Genomic DNA, 22,798 nt, shown 5'->3' with positions numbered 1-22,798 from the left:
TTACTTTTCATGAAAAAAATACCTTGATAATTAAAAAGGTCAGCTTATGTGGCCAAATACAAAGAGCAATATGTATGTTAATTATGTGATTACCGATTCTTCACTCATCAATTTAGTAGTCAGTCGATTGGCCCAAGCCATCAGGTGTTAATTAGCATAGGTAGTAGTGAGAACAAGCCAAATTAAGTCTTTCTTTCTTTCTTTATTTTCCGTAAGTATACAACTTATTGGAATATTAACATAAATATGATAATTTAATGTTTACCCTTGTTGATTGTATATATTATATACAATCAACAAGGGTAAACATTAAATTATCATAGACAAATTGAAATGCACATAATTTTTGTATGTGATTAAGTGATTCTGCTGTTGTTTGCCTCAATTATGTACTTGCCTAATAAATTAAGATCTTTTATGTTATGTGTATTTAGCAATTCAATAACTTTGTAAACAGATGGCTTTACCCAAAAATAGTTTTTAATGTATTTTCTCCGAATATCTGAAAATTTTGGACAAATAAATAAAAAATGATATTCATCTTCTATTTCGAAGAGTTCACAGTTTCTACATAATCTATTATTCCTTTCAACATTTCTATATCTACCTGTCTCGATTGCAAGAAGATGAGCTGAAAGACGGAGTTTGGGTACAGAAATTCTACGTTGTTTTGAAAGAGACTTCGTTAAATAAAATTGTAATGTTACGTCATCTACTAGATATCTAAAGAGATCACATTTACTGGAAGTGCTTATTGTTGCCAACAACAGTTGTTTTGTCTGATCATCAATTCGTTGTTTAATTAACGGAAGTAAAATGATATCAGCAGGAGACTGCCTTAACCATATATAACCTAACCCAAGTTCAGATAGTTTCTGTTTAATAAACACTAAAAAATTATGTTTTGGATGTACTTTTTCAGTTTCCTTAAAAAAGAACTGATATATTTCCTTCAAAATACAGTTATTACTATTCAATAGTTTAAACCAATACTTGAAGGCTTTGAAGATTTGTTAATTTACCAAGGGAAAACGACCAAGTTCATAATAAACCATTGCGTTACAAGTTGATTTTTTTTACACATAAAATATTTTTACAAAATTCTATATGAACCTTTTCAACTTCATCAGCTTTAAATCCCGCCCATGTTTCACAAGCATAATGAAGGATGCTAACAATATATGTATCAAATAAATGTAATAAAGTTTTAATATTGAAATTTACTTGATTGCACTTTGCCCGCAAGGCAAAAACGGCCTTGCGAGCTTGACTAGCTACGTGTTTAATAGTGGTTTTGAACTTGTTATTAAATCGTAGTAAAACGCCTAAATAACAAAATTCATCAACAACTGAAATACCGTTTCCTTCATATGTCCATGATTCCGATTCCTTAATATTCCCACCATTTCGAAAAACTACAATTTTGGTCTTTTCAGTGTTAACAGTTAGCTTCCATTTTTTAGTGTAATCACATAAACAATTAAGCAAACTTTGTAAACCTTCGACAGATTCAGAGAAAAGAACCAAATCATCGGCATATAAAAGTAAAAATAGACTGAGATCACCGAATTCGTATGTACTTGCACCATTTTCAATAAAACTATTTTCAAAATCATTTATAAACATGGAAAAGAGTAGAGGGGATAATATTTCCCCTTGCATCAATCCAATATGACTAGTAAAAAAATCAGAACATTTCCCATTCACGAAAACACATGATTTTACAAATGAATACAGACCCTTAATAACTTTCAAGAATTCCCCTCTGATGTTTGATTAACTTATACCATAAACTTACTCTATCAACAAAGTCGAATGCTTTCCGAAAATCAACAAAACAGCAATATAATCTTTTTTTGGTTGATAAAGATTTGGAAATTATAGATTGTAAAGCAAAAATTGCATCAACTGTACTTAAACCCGATCGGAAACCAAACTGCGCATCCGTAAGAATTTCTTGATCAGAACAAACATTTGCAAGTCGTTTGTTAAGAATAGAAGTGAATAATTTACACAAACAGCTTATTAAACTTATTCCTCTAAAATTGTTAGGGTCTGTAGTAACACCCTTTTTATGAATAGGGACAATAAGTGCTGACGACCAGTCTGCTGGAAAGCATTCAGCTTCTAAGATATTATTGAAAAGAGTGTGTAATGATGGAATCAGCATATTTTTACATAAGATAAAACATTCGTTGAGCAGACCATCCGGACCATGAGATTTACCCTTCTTAAGATTAGAAATTGCAAGAGTTATTTCTTCCATAGAAATTGGAGAATCTAATTCATTAAAGATGACGTCATTTTCGCAATCGCTGTTATCAGTATCGGATACGAAATTACCATCTTCATTACCGTGACCTGCTACGTTTTTGAAATGATCAAAAAGTTGATCCATTGGCATTTGAGGAGCTTTTGTTTTTTTCTTTGCAAAAAGTTTGTAGAAGTATTTTGGATTATGTTTTCTTAAGTACTCCATCATGTCACCCTCTTCACACACATATTGACGCTTTAGCCTACATTCCATTACTTTATACTGCTTTTTCTCAGTTTTGAGTACATCGTGAGTTAAATAATTTTTATCATAATTGAAATTATATAGGGCGTCAAGATATTGCGTTCGTAAAAATTTTAATTCATTGTTAAACCATGGTTTGTCTTCTCTTGTCATTAACCTTTGCCTATTATCACTAGTATTTTTTCTAGTATCATAGCACGATTTCATAAAAAAGGTTTCATTATACTTTGTAGTTCAAGCGTAAAATTTTTAACACTTTCATCAATGGAAATCTGATTCAGGTCACCTCTTATCAGTACATGATTATGCAGCCTGTCTAAATTTACATTTAATGACTCCATAAATAAATGTTTTGATTCATCGTTCCATACAAATTTAGGACGATCTACGCCATTATAAGAATCATTTAAGATATCAGCATTAACATTACGTTTAGCACATAACTGAATATGCAAAGGTGAATGGTCCGAGAATTCAGTAAAGTTACCAACAATAAATTTCTTTACCACTGGAAACAAAGAAAAAGGCAAAATTAAGTAATCAATAACACTCATACCATTTGACCCACAAAATGTAAAATCATTCGAAGTACCGTCAGGATCTCTGCCGTTCATAATACGAAGGCCAGTCGATTTACATAAACTGATCAATCTGTTTCCGAAATCGTTAACAGTTGTATCCGGGTTAATTCTACGGGGTAAATTTTTAACATCATCACACAAATAATTAAATACAGAGGCTATGTGATTCTGGATTCGATCAACCACAGTGTCATTTGCAATAAAATCGTCATTTTCACGAGTACGACTATCTAAATCTCCAATCAACATAACATTGTGACGTTCCATAATGATAGACAGCATGTTTTCTATTTCTTGAAAAATATCACAATTGTATTGCAAATAAAACTGAGAAGAACTAGGAGGGATATATGAAAACAGAATGGTAATATTTTTGTCGCTATCAACAAGGTTGTTGTCAATAGTAACTGGTATAATTGTATCAAAAACAGGATCCTCAACATACACAAATTCAGAGATAGCATCTCTAATAAGTATGACGTTACCACCACCTTGATTGCTGCGAGATAATTTTCTGGGAACAATAACGGTTTTAAAACCATCTATGTCTAAGCAGAAGTCATTTGGAATCCAACACTCAGAAACAAAGATAATGTCATATGTTAAAATATATTTCTTAAAGTTATTTTCATTGATCTTTTTACCAAAACCGCCATTAACATTCCAAGACAAAATTTTAATGTCAGAGCTAGGATTAGGCTGCTTATTGCTGGAGACGCTAGTATGAGGCTCCTGCCGACACCCCTAGCTATGTACGGAGGCACTCGTATTTCTTCTTCTACGTTTGTGTAAGGGCCGACTAGAAGCAGGCGACCTTTTCAGAAAATCGGTGTAGGAACGACTATCAGCGCCATTGGATGAAGGAACTTTGACACTTGTCTCATCAGTATCCTGTTCAGAGGAAGCAGAAGCCGCCACATAGAGTTTGTTGTCAATGTACAGTTTGTCGCGCACTAATCTGGTAGTATGGCCATTGGCCTTAGCCTGTTTCCTGACGGGGTAAAGGGTACGACGCTCGGTCTCGATTTCGGCCGGGAATTGCTCATTGATGCTGTAAGGGCTGCCACGAAGCTTATACGACTGAGTTTTTACATACACCAAGGCCTTATAATGTATGAAGCGTGCCACAATCGGTCGTGGTTTCCCACGTTTGTGCTTGCCAAAGCGATGCACATTGCCAAATTCGATGCGAAAGTCGATATCAAGCTCGCCAAACAGGAAATCACGTAGGACCGTCTCGGAGTCCTCACCTTTTTGCTCACCATGCAGGCCATGCAATATTAAATTATTTTTCATGGAACGACATGTCATGTCAAGAAGATCGTCACTCATTTGACTGTTCTGTGTTTCAGGTTTTCGAGGTCGGTTTGTAGAGAAGCAATCGTAGATTCTGTGCTTTCCTGTAGGTCAGCCACATTACCTTTGTTTTCATCAACTTGCGCTTTCACTGAATCGAACATGTCACTAAGCGCTTGAGCGCTCTTCTCAAAATCGCGAGATTCCTTTTCAATGACCTTGAGCAGAGTCAGAGCAAACAAATAATTTAATCAATCACACATTAATATATTATACACATATTTAAAAAAATAAGTAAAATATGCTGCCAGCATAACAAAAATAATGTCCTATAATTTAACTCTCTCATATGTATTAATTCAAAACTATATAAAACATCTCTTTATATTCTCGGAAATTAAAATTCAAAACTATAAGACATCTCCTTATATACAGTATAACTGTCTTTTACAGACTTAGCTGATTAAAATGATATGTAAATATTATTTAAATAATGATGAAATTAGATAACTCAAAACATTGTATAAAATCCAGGTAATGTGGGAGAACACAGGTAAAATCCAGGTAGTGGATATGTGAAGCAGACTAAAACTTCTGTCACAACATAACTGCTCCTTTGTTATTATGAAAAAGTGGGATAAAGAAGAACACACCGTTAATACAGGTGGCGTATGAAGCCGTTAGGTAATTAAGAGATTAACGGTGTCATTATTACCTACCTACACGATCGCAAGTCATTGTTTGAGGCTAACTTTATTGAAATATTTTAGAGAAGGACATTAAATTAATGATGTTTCTCTCGAAATAATCCTCGCTGTAAATACGAAGATACGGAAGTTGTTAATCCTTGTTAATATAAAGCATGAATTGCGAAATAACAAAAGAGGCGGAAGATATTTCTGACGTCAGCATAATTATATAAGTTCATTTTTTTATTTCTTTGTTGTTTCATTCGACAGGCTAACACAATGTTATTTATCTAAAGATGAAAACGATATTAAACGATATGCAAAGTACATTTTATCAGAGTGTTCCGTATCTTTTCTGGTATATTGTACTTTGTAACCTTACTCGTGAACACATGTAACTTAACGCTTTTACAAAATATACATCTATAGATATCGTTTCTTATGTCCGTAATTATGCTGGTTAATAACTTTATTGTGAGTATGTATTTTGTAAATGTTTTACATGATTTGTGATAATTAAATAATAGAAAATGTACTCCTTGTTGACCAATTTGGATTGTACATTAACCTAGATGACGATCGCTTACTCTGATGTGAATGACATTTGATTTAGGGTTTTCTCGTTAGCATTTTCAAATACTCAATTTATGTTATACATGTTTTATATACAACTTTATATTGCTATCAATAAAACACTTGAGAATAAAGAAATCCAAACTGCTGAAAGGTAGGGTAATTAAAATGTCATTGCCGTGCATTGTTTGTCATAGTTTGAGACCGGACATTTTGGCCGTCCTTCGATGACATGTTCTTGATTAAAGAACACTGTTCTCCGGGAATAATTTCGCTCAAATGCAATGAACAAGAAACGAGAACATTGTTCTCGGAACAAAATCTCACACCACCTCCAAAGCAGGAGCAACAAGAAATCAAAGTACTGAAAGTACTGGGAGTTTAAGGCATGTTATAAAGTTTAATTTGCAGGTATTCCGACAATAAGACCGATGAAAACAACGAAAACAACTACAACCTACACCTTCAAAAATGTTTTCTTTTTTCTTTTGAAAAAAATCCCTCAGATGTTTATTTTTTCAACAGTCATAGTTTCGTGCAGTAAACCTCTTAAAGATTGAACTTATAGAAATGGTTTATTATTATGGTACAATCTGAAGTTCAGTGAAGCATGGTAATTCTATTTGTTTTGGTACATGATCATGTGAACATGACCATCAAAATGAACTTTATATTTTGCAAAATATATGAAAAGACAGCTGTGTAAAATTATAGGTAGACAATAGTTTATGGCTCAGGAAAAATAAGAAAGTCTAAGTAAATCTCTAAGAACTAAAGTCTCTGCATACCATTATCAAAGAAAATGTAATATTTTGTGAATCTGGATATGTTTTCTATTTCATATGTATTTGGTGTTATAAGCCAGCTTTGATATCAGGTATTACATCACTGTAAGCGTCTCCATAAAAATTATTTGATACTGAAAATGTGAGTAATAAGTTAATTCATATCTTGTTACAATTTGCAGCAGCTGTCTGATCAGTAAGTAATATTAGATATAATATGTCTTTCTACAGAGTAGTCAGAATGTTCATAATTCTGTAATAGTTTAACAGCTTTTAATCAGCAAACTTTAACTACATTTTGTTTCATACATCCAAAATATTTTGGTCTAATAATTCTATAGACCCTTGATCTTAGTTTGTTTTTTAAATATGCTTACAATAATTCCCAAACTGGAAGGTAAATACTGGAAAATATCATAAAACAATGAAGTGCTGGATCATCTGATCATTTCTCGTTTAGCTCAATCATTTTTTTTACATTGAATACGCATTCAAGAAAATATTTCAAAATATAAAGAAAGCAAGTCTTTTATTCATTAAAAATAAATGTTTGTCCAACACTCTTGTTGCACATATTCACTTATGTAGGTAAAATCATTCACACTTGAGGGCAGCTATATTGTCTTTTATCTCAGATCTGCATTCAACAATCATTTAAAAACATTATTTTAATGTACACAGAAAGAAACTCTGATTACTTTACTTTATTACTCTGAGGTCTATAAGCCTTAGATAGTAATATCATTATCAGAGATTATGTAAGTTAGATGGGGGAGTCACTAGTGTGCTTAGATTGTGTGTGTATATATACACACAGAAAGCAAGGTAGATGTAGTTGTGTATTATACACAAGCTTGTGTATTCTACACAGAGCAGCCAGGGAGTAGGTGGCGTAATAGTAGAAACAGCAGCTTGGAGTAAGTAGGTCACCCATGATCACAATAGCCTTAAGGCTTTACATAGCCTTAAGCTAAAAACAAGAACAAACATGGCGCCAAAGTAATGATTAGCCTTTCGCTTCAATTTGATTTTCTTGTCTGTGGCTGTGAAGTACGATTATAAAATTGAAAATACTGATGTTAGTGTGAATTTATATAGTTTTAAGTAATAATAGATCGTAAAATGCTTTGAAGTTTGTTTTTGACGAATTTCCAATGATTTCTTTATATTGACGTAACATTACCATGCACGACACGCTGGCACGGGTGTCACTGATGTATTACGCATAAAAAATATTGACTGATCAGATTGAATTCAATAGTTGAAATTTATTTTATTGAATATGAATTATTTTTAAATAATTAACGTTCAATATTAAAAGGCAGTATGGGTTTTTTTCAGGATTGTTATATGTATATTAAGTGGTGTCTCGCTTTCATCAATGTTAAGACAATCGTCTATAAATTGATAAATTGCTGTTTTCAAGTTTCCTTCTCCGGCCATCGCCATATTTGTTCTTAGGTCATGTTCACGTTGTTTGGGCGAGAATTCATGAGAACATGTTCTCGCTCTACCCTCAGTTAGGAAAAATTTGTCGCCCATAGACACCCTTGGACTGTCGATCGTGACCAACCTTGGATGAGTCAAATACCACGTATTCCTCGAACTATTGGCCTTGTCGTCCTCTGCTGTTCGAGTTATAGGGGTTTTACTGTATTATTCGCCCCTGTGAGGAAGGCTCTGGGTTCTGTCCCCTAGCCGAGACATACCAAAGTCTATAAAGTGGTAGTTTCTGCTCCTGCTTAGCACAAAGCATACAGGGAGTGGGACGACTGGTTCGCCCGTTGTCAGTTTAATGTGAACGAGTGGGGTATGTTGCTTGGTGTCTTCGGCGGCATGATTCAGTGATATAGCACTATAAAAAGGGCAACAGTTCCACAACACAAGAAGACACAACATGAATATACCGCAGTCTCCCAAAACACGCACCTCGCACAACATACACGTAGCACACCACATACATTGGAGGTCGTCCTTTCATGACTATAGCTGTTGATAGAACGTTAATTAATCAAACAAACAAACAAAATTCATGTATCAAAGTTCTGCTGATATCCGTAAGACCCAATAAATAATGTTATCATCTAGAATATAGACCTTAACAAACAAAAGGTGTGTATTAACGTTTGAAATCTGTTAATTGATGTAGATATATATTTTTATTTTGGTACAAAGTTCTGTATACAATGACCTATTAACTTACTAAGTAAATATCATATAATAGGGATGACACCTACTATCTATGTGATAACATGATATTATCGCCGTACACATTTGTACCTATCGTGGAGGTAGAAGGTGCCACATGATGATTCTATATACCATTGGGGCCACCGTCCTCTTTATGCTGGCACCATGGCAGGTAAACTGTATAAAATTATACTAATGTGTGAAAGATCGTCTTAATTTAGGAAATATAATATGCTATCTATAGTGTAGATATCGAGACAGCCAAATACAGGTAAGCACAATTATTTCATTATTATTTCATTTCATTGAAGTATCTTTATACATTATAATATCGGTTTATTCACATCCATTTGTCTCAATAATATTTTGTCATTGGTAATAATTATCAGATGTGCTTTAACATTACTGAAACAGAGGAAATCCATTTATATGATAAGGACTGTTAATATACATTTTCAACGTGGTACAATAGACAAGAACTGCTTCCCTTTATTTGCCAATATCTGATGTATATATGCTCACTGAATTCTCTACATTTATAGACGCTCGTACATTGAAGACAGTCGTGTTGGTTCTCCGAATTACCGTAAAACACATTTATATCGAACACACTTACAACAAATTCTTGGTTTTAGTAAAACAAGTTTCCATTCCCGTCGAGGTTTTTACTAAATGTTATTGCAATATGCGTATGACGAACTATGTTTATAACGAAGTAATTTGTTTCTCAGAGGTTATAGCCGTGGTTTGCTGTATCGCCACGTACATGCACATTATATCCAGATTGCCGACGTATTTATCGAGACGATATGTTCATCTGTGAGTTAATGCACAATTCAATTTCCATTTTATAGGTGACGGGGACAGCCGTAAAAGTTTCACTTGAGATCGTTAATTTCACAAACCCTGGTGGAAAGCTAATGAGGAACAATCACCTTGTAACGTGCGATCCTAGTACCCGTGGGAAAGGAAATAACAACCAAGCCAACAAGCTGGAGAGGGGAACATGTGACACACTATTTGATATTACGTTATACAAGTAGGCATATACATGTATATGTCCTGTTCATGCGCTGTAATCAGGGTATATTTGATAAAAATGTATTACAGCAAATATCCGTTGGTCGCTGTAATGCAATACATTTTGAAGACTTGACACATAATAGTAATACGTGAATACTTCTACGGTAAATGTGTATAATTATATCGTTGGAATTATTTCTTTGGCCCACATTTACTACTACATGTAATTCGTATCCTACAAATGCGTTTATTAAGGACCCATTGCTGTCTGGAATACAACCATTAATAACACTTCGTTGATGCATATATAATAATTTCAGATTTACCAATGATCAAAGGTATGGATTAATTCAAAATACAATTCCAACTTTTTACATATACCGAGCGCCAATGAAAACAACACTGTTATAATAACTAAATTTAATGGTTACAAAAACTTTATAGACAAAATGATTAATTCACCAAAAACTTAAATATTTCGACCTTCTTATCCCACCAATCTTGAAGGACAATTTCAAGTTGGCATCGAGTCTGAGGCTGTGGTTGACGTCATTTCACAACTTGATATTTGTTTGTTTGTTTGATTAATTAACGTCCTATTAACAGCTATGGTCATGTAAGGACGGCCTCCCATGTATGCGGTGTGCTGCGTGTATGTTGTGCGAGGTGGGTGTTTTGGAAGACTGCGGTATATTCATGTTGTGTCTTCTTGTATAGCGGAACTGTTGCCCTTTTTATAGTGCTATATAACTGAAGCATGCAGCCGAAGACACCAAGCAAAACACCCCACCCGGTCACATTATACTGACAACGGGCGAACCAGTCGTCCCACTCCCTGTATGCAGATCGCTGAGCAGGAGCAGAAACTACCACTTTTATAGACTTTGGTGTGTCTCGGCCAGGGGACAGAACACAGAACCTTCCTCACTGGGGCGAAGCTGGTCCCACACAAGTGTTCAATCGGACTGAAGTCCGGGAAGAAGGCAGGACAGAGTAGTGTTACCAGTAGATTACCATACACGACCAACAGAGGCGTTCTACGGTCGAATGAAATACCTCCCCAAACCATCATGCTACAACCACCCCACCTGTCACATTCGTTGACGCAAGAATCGACGTAGCGTTCTTCCCGTCATCTCCAAACACGAATTCTGATCTATTACGAAGATGAAAGCGACACTCGTCCTTGAACAGGATACGTCTCCATTGCCGCATGTGCTATCGACGATGACGCCTGGTCCACGTCAGACGATTTTGACGTCAACGTGGTGTCGGCATTTTTCCACGGAAAGGTCTGCGCGTGTTTAAACCAGCACTACGCAAGCGGCGGCGGACGGTAGACATTCATTAATGCCATTCGCTGTTCTGGCCGTATGGGCAGCTGTTTGTAAGCGGTCACGGGGATGGGTTACCCGTATATTACTAATCATGTCGATATGAAAATATCCACTCAAAAAGTGATGCGTTTTCATCGGCGCTCAGTATATAATTTTTTTCTATATTTCAAAACTTTAGATTCCTTACAGTTATATGCGTCTAAACATATGTAATGCATTGATGGGTCTATAAATTCAGTGTATTCCGTTATAATCTCAGCATCATGATGAATCATGACGATATAATTGTGAATTTGGCAAGTTTGGTTATTATTTCTTCGGCAAAGTATATTAACACATGCATTTCAATAGATGATACAGCAATTATATCTTGTGTTGTCTTTTTTTATTAGCAATAGTCACACGCCAATACTACGTTTAAAAACCAGACGGTTACTTGATACCAATATTATCAATGCTGGAAACATACAAAAACTGAACAAACATTCAGCTGTGTCGGGAAACATTTCAAATTGGCAACAGGTGATTATTAGCATTAGTGAATAGTCTGGCAAAGGAAGGTTAATTTCTTATGAAATGGAAAAAGGAAGGTTAATTTCTTATGAAATGGAAAAATGAAAAATCCCATTAAAATCGTTCTGTATGCGAAGAATTTAATTTATATTATATGAATCATAAAACGTCCTTCCGGCTGGCTACGTCTGTGCTGACATTTCCAAGCAGCCTCGCTTTCAACGATTTGGGCGATTACACGGGGTTTTTCCATAATTGATTTACACTGGTTTTTTTGCCCGACTATTCACTTTCATGTATAATTAACAATTTGAAAAGTATATATATCATAGCATAGCAAGCATTTGATAAGTATTACAGAATATCCTTTTGTAAAATCAACTGGTAATAACATTTCAACAAAATTCTATTTCAATAATAGATTGAAGAACAGAAAATGCCTATGTAAGTGTGTTAAATGTAGGTGTGATTTATGAAAATACGGGTAGCCATCGTTTTCCTCTCTACGTCTGCGTGGGGATATTAAATTGGGCTCCGTCTGTCCGTGTGCACGTCCGCCCGTCTTTCCGAGATTCTTCTTATGGGCTATAACTCAAAAACCTTTCAACGCAGCTCGTTGAAACTTTGCCCTAGTTGTGCATTTTGCTAGTGCGGACCTTCCATTTTTGGATTTTTTTCCGTTACCATGGAAACTCGGTAAAAAATTACAAATTACTGTTTCATTTTGTTACCCGCTGTTAATTCTTTTACAGTTTTACAATACTCACATACATTTAACACTATACTTGAATAATTGTTACTTTGACCTTGATGATTTTGGGTTTTTATACCAACTGCAGGGTGCGTGTCATACTTTGCGACTTCTTAATACAATAATGTCGTAGCAAGTGTTTAATTTGAATTTTTCCCTACTAGTGTTGTAAAAAAATAATTAAAAAACAATGTTATCGTCTATTGTCTTGCTAACTTGTTAATCCAAGAATTGTTAACATAGCTTGTTAACCAGTTTAATTATTCGAGTAATTCAAGTAATCGTACATATCAATGCATTTAATTGAATTTTAAACATTTTTTATGCAACTCAACATCATTTGCATTCTTTTCTGATTGTCTCTATTTGTTTCAGAATGTACAAATTGTCGCAGTTGTTAAAGATCAGGATCGATATCGGAAAACCGAAGTCATTTCACAATTCCAAACTCAGAGACAACTACCAGCTAAAGGAAACAGTGCAAACAAATCTGTTTATCCTATCACCTTGAGCAATCGTACCACGTACGTTTTTTGTTTAATGCAAAAATGAATGTTTACTGTGTCTCGGATGCTATTTTAATAATTACAAGTAAAAGTTTGTGTCTACAAAACACATATCCATTCATTGAAACGATAGTCTTTGTACAAATTTACACTTATCAAAAAAGTAAGAAATATTGAAATGACCCTGGCTGTTAATACGACGCTATACCAAATAAATCAAAACGTTATAAGAAAAAGGAATGTTCACATAATCAGTATCAAAATGGAATTGGGTGGTTTTTTCAGTACAAAAATATAATTTTATTTTGTCTATAAAAAACGTGGAAACAGAGAGATAACTTTGGTAATTGAATTTATTATATTGAGATTAAATGCAAGGAATGGTATCTAAGCCGGAAAGGAAATTGACTTTTTTGAACCAGAAACTTGTTTAGTAATTATCTTCGAACTACAGATTAATACGAACGTTGAACGTTATTTGTCAGAATTATGATTGTGATTACACTTGTGTAGCATACAGGATCCTGTATTTACGATATATACGGTTTATTTTATATATAAATATAAATAAGATCCTCTACCATTTCAGACTCAACATCCTCATAAAAGTTTGGTATGTAACATCCAACCTTTGTTCTTCAACACTGACAAGATATTTCACCTGTGATTCAAGAACTGGAGCATTAACCTGCAAACCTCCTGGTAAATTGCTTAAGAGACGCTGCGTTGTGAATTGATGTAAACTTTTGACATTTTGTGTTGCAATAAGTTATAATAAAAACTTTTTATGTCATCTGACTAAGGATGACATATATATGTGTGTAATCATTTTATAAAATTCGTCTCAAAGATTGATTTTTTGGTCGTAAGGCTAGCATAAATAAAATATAAACGTAATTGACTTTGCTCATGAAATTTCATTTATAATGAACACTCTATATATAACAATATAACAAATTATGTTGAAAAGGAGGCACCATTGATGTCTCGTCTAATATCCATGTTCTTCATATTATCGAATGAATATCAATATTCAGCTAGACGCTGGGGTTCTCTCGCGATTTAATCATATTGTTTTTAAAACATAGGTCCGTCTGTGGTACAGTTTAATTCTAGAAACATCCCATCGAGTGCACGTCAGCGATATCAATCAGCATTAATAGCTGTTTTAAAAGGAGGTGTATGCCCTATTTCCCCGACGTTTAGTCATCAGCGATGGGGACCTCTGGGGTAAAGTATTATCTGTTTTATATACAACACAAATGACTTTTAATCATGTAAAATCATATTATATTCAGTTCTGTTACGCGGATGCACAGTTTTCAAACAAACTTTTTTTCATAATCGGATCAAGTTTAAAAATAGTGACACCAATTCTTAAATAACCACCCACTGTCTAAATAGTAAATATCTTATAGTCTTGATTTATATAGGCCATTAAGACTACCGATTGCTGTTCGATTCATCCATCAACATTTAATCTGTATATTTTCATATTTTTCAGAAGAAAAACTACATTCTGGTTTACGTTAAATTGTAAAGGTCATCCGGTGCCGTCCATTACTATACAGTCAATGTTAGCTACTACACATACAACTGTAGCGAATCTCCTGAAACCTTCGCTAGGACATGTAACAACTCCTTCACATCAGGTAATCTTATCAGAAAAATAATAATCAGTGAGCAATGTTTATATACATCGCAGTTTTCATAATATAAACATTCTTAAATTACATTGCGTTACATAACAGTTTGAACAAAAATACTGAAATATGTGCAATAAAACATGACATCACATTGACGTTGTTTTCTGTAAGAGATTATAGTTCTTTTGTAAATCGTCTAAATATGACATAACTTCATTACGGTTTTATCTTTTTAAACTCTAAAATATCATCCATTTGAATTACCATACGATTGGCTGTTTTCGCGGGTCCAAACTATCGCGATTTGGACCTTAAATCGAATTATCGAATGAAAAGTTCTTGATTTCGCTTAAAGTGTATTATCAATTGAATATAATATTAATATTTCACGATTTAAAATTTCGCGAAAATGACGATGACCCGCTTAGATCGCGAAAATGACGTCTCCGCAAAAATAACTGGATATACGGTATCTTTCCAATTGAAAAGTTCTTTTTAAATGGCGGCTGCAAACTGAAGCTGTTAGTAGAAGGATTGGATTTTGAAGACTGCGGTTTTTCTTATATCTTTTTGCATGTGTTACCTTGGAAGTGTAAAGATGAAATTAAAGAAGCAATAATGAAATGGTATAACGATCTTACAGAGTCCTAACGTATTGGTGGCCATACGTGTCAAGGCCTACAGTAATCCAGATGGATCATGTAGGAGTACCAGGGGTTCCCGGAAGTGCTGTGATAATGGTACACATATTGGACATTGCAGCTCTTCAGACAAATGTGACCCAACCTTTAAACTCTGTTTTGGACAAGGGTAATCTCTGATTTTTGTTTTTTTTTAAATTATTATTTTCAGTTATTTTTCGGCGCCTGAAATAAAATCTGCTGAATTCAAATAACTTACTAATTTATTATATCCTTGTTCAATAATTTTAAAATTTCGATATTTGGAAAAGTATGAATTAAAACTTCTCCTCTCCTAAAACCAGGTCTCCTGCATCGTGTATTTCGACACCATCTACTACAAACACCAACACGATAGTGTCCTGCGGAGATATCAATACTAAGGATGATCAGTCCATCCGGGCAACTAACCCAACAGTTACCAGTCTAGCATGGACTCAGTGGGTACGTCTTTACAACAACAAACTATGGAAAATTATGATTTATTTTATTTATGTATCACATTTAACGTAAACATCCGTTAGTTTTTAATTAACTAAAAGGTTATTTTACGATCGACAACTAGAATTATTCAACTGCCGGAAAATGTAGTTCATATGGCTCAATCGTATCCGTTGAAAAAGACCACACATTCAGTTGTTACCTATAGGAGATTTCAGAAAAGATGGCGATGACGTCACACAAAGGTACATCCGGGCGCTCAAAGGTACAACTCTGTATATCTACACATAAACATAGTGGGAACACAGCCGCTTGCGATGATTGTTTACATTCTATTGTAATAAATAGTGCGACAATCCGAGAACTATTGCGTTATTTTAATTATAAAAAGGGTAAATAAATATATTTAACAAAAATATTTAGATATAAACATCTGGTATTCATATATATTACTCTATTTATACTCCATTTTCGACCGCCACGAGTAAAAACACGGTCGACATTAGACATACGTATAAACATTGACAGAAGTTACAAAATTATCAGAAACTACATATTAAATTCCAAGTTTTCCCAAATAATATAATGATATTTTAATAATCGATTACTGTTTTCTAAGTTTAACTTGGTAAAACATCTTACGATGTGTGATTATGACTAAATTAAAATTTGCCTTCGTAGATTACCCCAAGCGCACGGCAGCCATTACGTACAGTACTGCCGAGATCCCGAATTTCGTCATTTTTCAGAGTCACAAAATTATATATTCTTGTTAACTTTTTCGTCAGAAATTTTGGAATTTAGTTTATGACATTCAAAAGAGTCATTTTATAGTTTCTTTTTATCATATTTTAAAACAAAACTTCGAGTATTTTAGGATTCTCGATGCCGTGCGCAATGTGTCCTGGTCGGCATTTCTAGTATTACGATCTAGCTATGTTGTAATTCATAAATCTAAATGTAGTCTATCTAACATGCATTCAAATTACTTAAAAGTAATATCATCTCAATTTGGCATTTCACATAACGGCACATGGAATAAAAGTGACTAAAAATTAAAAAATAAATTCATGAAATTGAACGATTTCACTATTTCACTATTTTATTTTTCGAGATATCGATACATCGATACATCTTCATTTATGTGTAACCGTGGTTACCATTTATACCATTTATTTAAAACCAGATATACATAGGAAATAACGAAATATATATCTTTTACAAGTACTTATTGAGATATACGTTGGTAATTACGTATAAATATTATTAATTTCCCAACTATTGGCTTTTGACCGAGGTGATCTACCGGCGAAGCCATGCACGAGCGGCCGTGGTCTGACCAGGTGGTTCACATTTCGTTATATTTATATTAAATAGTGTTATGAACAGATTTTCCGTGTATTACAGAAATATGATACATTGAAGTCAATTATTTATTCATAACTTTTTCACAACATGGATTTCTATGTGTGAACAAAAAGCGTGTACATGTGACGGCCCGACACCGCTTCGCAAGCTGGCCTCAACACTAAATCTACACAAATATATTTAGCAATAAGAAATTGTAAAATATAAATGTCTGTAATCTCTGAAACAATAAGAAACTATTTTAATGTCAGAATTTGCAAGTATGAAAGTGTATACTTTTGCCACAGTATCGATTTTGTAGCAGTGCTGTACGTATCTGTTATTGTTTTCATCAGTCGACATACAGTGTTTGTACCTTTGAGGACCCGGATGTAAACTTTCTGTGACGTCACGCCATCTTTTCTGAAATCTCCTATATTGTATGCATTTGTGTAGTCTGTTATACGAATTTGTAGACCAGTATAACACTGTGGGGTCTACAACTCTCGGTTTCTTTTAAAGACTGTACTTGTCGTAATGTATTACTAAGTATTGTATGTTTCATTACAATATTCCGTAAGTATAAATAATATTTTACTGCAAACTTTTTCTAGTCTATGTAACTTGTAAAAAGTGACAAATGATCTATATTGTGTTCTGCATATTACAAAGTTAGTATCCTTGCGGTTATGTATCGATTGTAACGTCATTACTTTGCAAGCAAAAATACACAGTGTTCTCTGCAAAACATTACGTTAAAATCAACAATGAAAAAAACAAACATGACGCAACATATTCAGTACCTACTCATAAGGACAGGTAAGCCAGAAATATACAAATACAGAATAATTACTATTAGTAAATAACATGATAAAGGACATTCAAATCATACGATAATCACCACATGAGCAAGGGAATATGTCGCTATCATACTTTTAACAAAATACAATACAAAATATTTACATGGATGTCTTCAATTTTCATCAATCAGGGCATGATAAAATTGTCTATCGAAGTTCAAGATGATGATCAGAATCACCATGAGATCATAGATGAGCTGACAACTCGGCATAATATTGTACCTAGTTCATCACTGGCCGAGGCGACAACGCAAATTGTAACCTTGCATAGCCACGTCAGGTAAATATCATATGGTATACTATACTGATCACATGTTCCAGCGTTTTGTGCTAGACTAGTGTAACGGTTAAACTCTAGTCAATGTTTATCAGAAAAGCTATTTAATATAGTTACTAACAATAAAAATGCAACACTTTAGAACATGAAGATGCACTAAAGCACTTGAAACCTATACATTTTATACTTTAGGAGAAGTACTGTATGGTTCAGTAGTGTAGATACCGTACTGAGGAAATAATCTCCAACCACGTCAGCATTCACATTTTAATAAAAACTATAGATAGCAATATCTCAACATTCGCAAGAGAACCAAAATATGTTTCGTGTTTATAGGTTACGTGTATCAATGTGTTTCAATGCTGCTTTGGACATGACTTCTAATATCTATTTAAATATTATTGACGTTAAGATACGTATATCAATGCGCTTTTTGTCTTACTGTGAAGTTAAAAACATTTAATTGAAATAGAAATAATCAAGGTATTTCAGGAATCGATTATGAGACATTCCCTTGCCGAATTTAGCCATTTTGTTTCTTGCTCTACAAACACGTCAACAAGCTCGACGATACCTTTGTAAACCACTGGCATGTAGGTACATGTAGTTGTCGAACGCCGACAGAAAACTTGACTTCAGTCGATGAAACCAAACCTATAATTAGTAATAGGTGGAGTCATGTAGGAAATAAATCGGTAACTATCTACGAAGAGGTAGCTTTCAGTTGTGTGTGACCTACCAGGATTATTTACTATGAGCAAAGAGTCCTGACCTGTAACCATATGGGGTCCTATTTTAGCAAGAGGTACTGTAATGTAATGTCAGTACCTCAAGGGTTGATTTCAATTGTTTCTCTAAATAAAGTTCATACAAGTGAATGAATACAAAGTAGCATGTGCTTCTGTGTGTTTCAGTGTTACCTTAGAGCTGTTGGTGTGGTGTATGCCACATATGTATGGGAGAAAACTGTGATGTCCACTGTGTGGAATCTTCAAAGATTAAATGTAACCAGACTACGGGTGACTACGGGTCATAAATACTGCACAAAAGGTGGGTGTACAGATTATTTTTGCACAGTTCTCGTGAAATTAGTCCACATCAAGCAGGATATATATATGCAACACAAATGAGTATACAGTCTGTATCAAATTTTAAGAGCCTATACTTACGCAATGCATTATTCTTATTTAGTTTAGTTTAATCAATAAAACAAAGTATATAAGGCGTAATCATAAATGTGACTTTCGCGTATGTTTATTTTCTTTTTTATCTAAACATTACATAAATGTGCAATAAGACATTACTATACTGTGTCATGTGAAATTTCAGCGATTTCCATCTTAATACCTTTTTGGAGATTTACAGAAATTCCGTGGTTATGCTTCTCGCGTCCACCTTTGAATTCAATAATACAACATATAGCTCATACACAATAATTAGATTTTATTGCATTATCGGTCCTGTTGCTCACTTTACGTCATTGGTTATGTAGCATTACAACATTGTAATTACTGTCTCTTGTATTCTGACAGGTTGGACGGGTACCAACTGTTCCACCTGTAACCAGTCAGTGTGCCACAATCATGGGGACTGTGTCGCAGATCACAGCGGACACCCCAAGTGTGAGTGTCATCACGGCTGGTCAGGACAACACTGTGAAAACAGAATCGACAGGTGTCAACCAAACCCGTGTCAACATGGCGGAGCATGCAACAATACAAACGGTTCATTCACCTGTAAATGCACAAATGGGTGGTATGGACACGCATGTTCTTTACCTGACAGATGTAAACTCCATAAGCCATGTGCAAATGGTGGAACATGTTTAAATACACCTACTAGTTACAATTGTTCATGTATAAAGGGATGGACTGGCCAAAACTGTTCAATGGATGTGAATGAGTGTCTTGCCTCCAGACAATCTTGTCTTCATGGAGGGACCTGTATTAATAGAAACGGTTCATTTCAATGTAACTGTGCAGCCGGATGGACGGGGTCAGTATGTTCCGAAGATATCAATGAATGTAACAACAGTAAAGTTAATCCTTGTCATAATGGTGGAACGTGTCACAACACTGCTGGTGGGTTCACGTGTACCTGTACTAACCTTTGGTCCGGACGTACGTGCGAAGGTGATGTCAATGAATGTTTGAGGTCAAATCCTTGTCGCCATGGCGGAACATGTCGGAATACGAATGGGTCATATTCGTGTCATTGTCCTTCTAATTGGAAGGGAAACAGATGCCAATTAGATTTGAATGAATGTAGGAACACGTCGATATGTCAAAATGGCGGATCATGTCATAACACAGATGGCAGTTTCACTTGTAGATGCGTATCTGGGTGGACGGGAAATACGTGTGGCATTGATGTAAATGAATGTAAGTCACCGAACCAATGTTCGAACGGGGGAACATGTCAGAATACTGGTGGTGGCTACCTTTGTCACTGTCCACCAGGATGGTCTGGGCCAACATGTGAACGTGACATTGATGAATGCAGCACATCCTCACCATGCTATCATGGTGGGACTTGTGAAAACTTTAACGGTAGTTTTGGTTGCCATTGCTCAAATGGATGGACTGGACAAACGTGTGAATAAGACATTGATGAATGTAAGGCATCAAACCCATGTCTCCATGGCGGAAGCTGCCAGAATCATAATGGAAGTTTCAGCTGCATTTGTCCGACTTGGTGGACGGGACAGACATGTGATAGGGATATTGACGAATGTTTTATCATTGACGCCGTGTCGTCATAATGGCATATGTCATAATGTAAACGGGGTTACACATGTCAATGTAATCCTCGTTGGACAGGAATCTCGTGTGAGACTGATGTAGACGAATGCAAGGATTCCAATCCTTGTCTACATGGCGGAACCTGTCTAAATAGTAACGGAAGTTTTTCGTGTATCTGTCCACAAACATGGACGGGTGAAGTGTGTGATATCGACGTCAATGAATGCAATACAACGGACATCTGTCTAAATGGTGGTTCCTGTTACAATTTCGACGGTTCATTCTCTTGTGAATGTGCCCCGGGATGGTCAGGACGACACTGCCAAACAGATAATGACGAATGTCAAATCAATGGAATCTGTCATAACAATGGCAGTTGTCAAAACATAAATGGGAGTTTCGTTTGTCATTGCGTGAGTGGTTGGACTGGTACAACGTGTCAGACAGATGTAAACGAATGTAAAAATCCATCTCCTTGTCTCAACAATGGAACTTGTTACAACACGAATGGTTCTTTTGACTGTGAATGCAAAAATGGGTGGATGGGAAAGACATGTGTGACTGACAGAGACGAATGTCAGGACAGTGAGGTATGCCAAAACAACGGTACATGTAGTAATTCAATAGGCAGTTTCAGTTGCGCGTGCAAAAATGGCTGGGAAGGACATACATGTGAAATAGATGTTAATGAATGTGAAATCTCCAAAAACCCTTGTATTCACGGTGGACTTTGTAATAATACTGACGGAAGTTACACATGTCTAATGTAATTCCTCGTTGGACAGGAATCTCGTGTGAGACCGATGTAGACGAATGCAAGGATTCCAATCCTTGTCTACATGGCGGAAACTTGTCTAAACAGTAACGGAAGTTTTTCGTGTATCTGTCCACAAACATGGACGGGTGAAGTGTGTGATATCGACGTCAATGAATGCAATACAACGGACATCTGTCTAAATGGTGGTTCCTGTTACAATTTCGACGGTTCATTCTCTTGTGAATGTTCCCCGGGTTGGTCGGGACGAAACTGCAAACAGATAATGACGAATGTCAAATCAATGGAATCTGTCATAACCATGGCACTTGTCAAAACACAAATGGAAGCTTCGTCTGCCATTGCGTGAGCAGTTGGACTGGTACAACGTGTCAGACAGATGTGAACGAATGCGAAAATCCGTCACCTTGTCTCAACAATGGAACTTGTTACAACACAAATGGATCTTTTGACTGTGAATGTAAAAGCGGGTGGATGGGAAAGACATGTGCGACTGACAGAAACGAATGTCAGGACAGCGATGTATGCCAAAACAACGGTACATGTAGCAATTCAATAGGCAGTTTCAGTTGCACGTGTCAAAATGGATGGAAAGGACATACATGTGAAATAGATGTTAATGAATGTAAAATCTCCAACCCTTGTATCCACGGTGGGATTTGTCATAATACTGACGGAAGTTACATATGTCTATGTGATCCTCGTTGGACAGGAATCTCGTGTGAGACCGATGTAGACGAATGCAAGGATTCCAATCCTTGCCTACATGGCGGAACATGTCTTAACAGTAACGGAAGTTTTTTCGTGCAACTGTCCACAAACATGGACGGGTGACATGTGTGATGTCCGACGTCAATGAATGCAATACAACGGACATCTGTCTGAATGGTGGCTCTTGTTATAATTCCGACGGTTCATTCTCTTGTGAATGTTCCCCGGGATGGTCGGGACAAAATTGCCAAACAGATAATGACGAATGTCAAATCAATGGAATCTGTCATATAACAATGGCACTTGTCAAAACACAAATGGAAGCTTCGTCTGCCATTGCGTGAGCAGTTGGACTGGCACAACGTGTCAGACAGATGAAAACGAATGTGAAATTTCCAAACCGTTGTCTCAACAATGGAACTTGTTACAACACACATGGCTCCTTTGACTGTGAATGTGAGAGTGGGTGGATGGAAAGACATGTGCGACTGACTGAAACGAATGTCAGGACAGCGATGTATGCCAAAACAACGTACGTTAGCAATGGCAGTTTCAGTT

General features: G+C 35.5%; 1 long non-coding RNA gene and 2 pseudogenes across 1 annotated transcript; 2 read left to right on the top strand and 1 right to left on the bottom strand.

Moving 5' to 3' along the window:
• Positions 1-356: 356 nt before the first annotated feature.
• On the bottom strand, positions 357-1,629 carry LOC138336664 (uncharacterized; annotated as a pseudogene).
• Positions 1,630-14,274: 12,645 nt separating this feature from the next.
• Positions 14,275-19,034, top strand: LOC138336492 (uncharacterized). Its single transcript, XR_011210435.1, has 4 exons — positions 14,275-14,414; positions 15,052-15,532; positions 17,868-18,016; positions 18,928-19,034. It is a non-coding gene; the product is annotated as an uncharacterized lncRNA (long non-coding RNA).
• Positions 19,035-19,139: 105 nt separating this feature from the next.
• LOC138336633 (neurogenic locus notch homolog protein 1-like) lies at positions 19,140-22,688 on the top strand (annotated as a pseudogene).
• Positions 22,689-22,798: the final 110 nt, after the last annotated feature.

This window comes from Argopecten irradians, chromosome 12 (assembly GCF_041381155.1).
Source record: "Argopecten irradians isolate NY chromosome 12, Ai_NY, whole genome shotgun sequence".
Lineage (NCBI taxonomy): Eukaryota > Metazoa > Mollusca > Bivalvia > Pectinida > Pectinidae > Argopecten > Argopecten irradians.
This window is presented reverse-complemented; position numbering and strand designations above follow the sequence as displayed.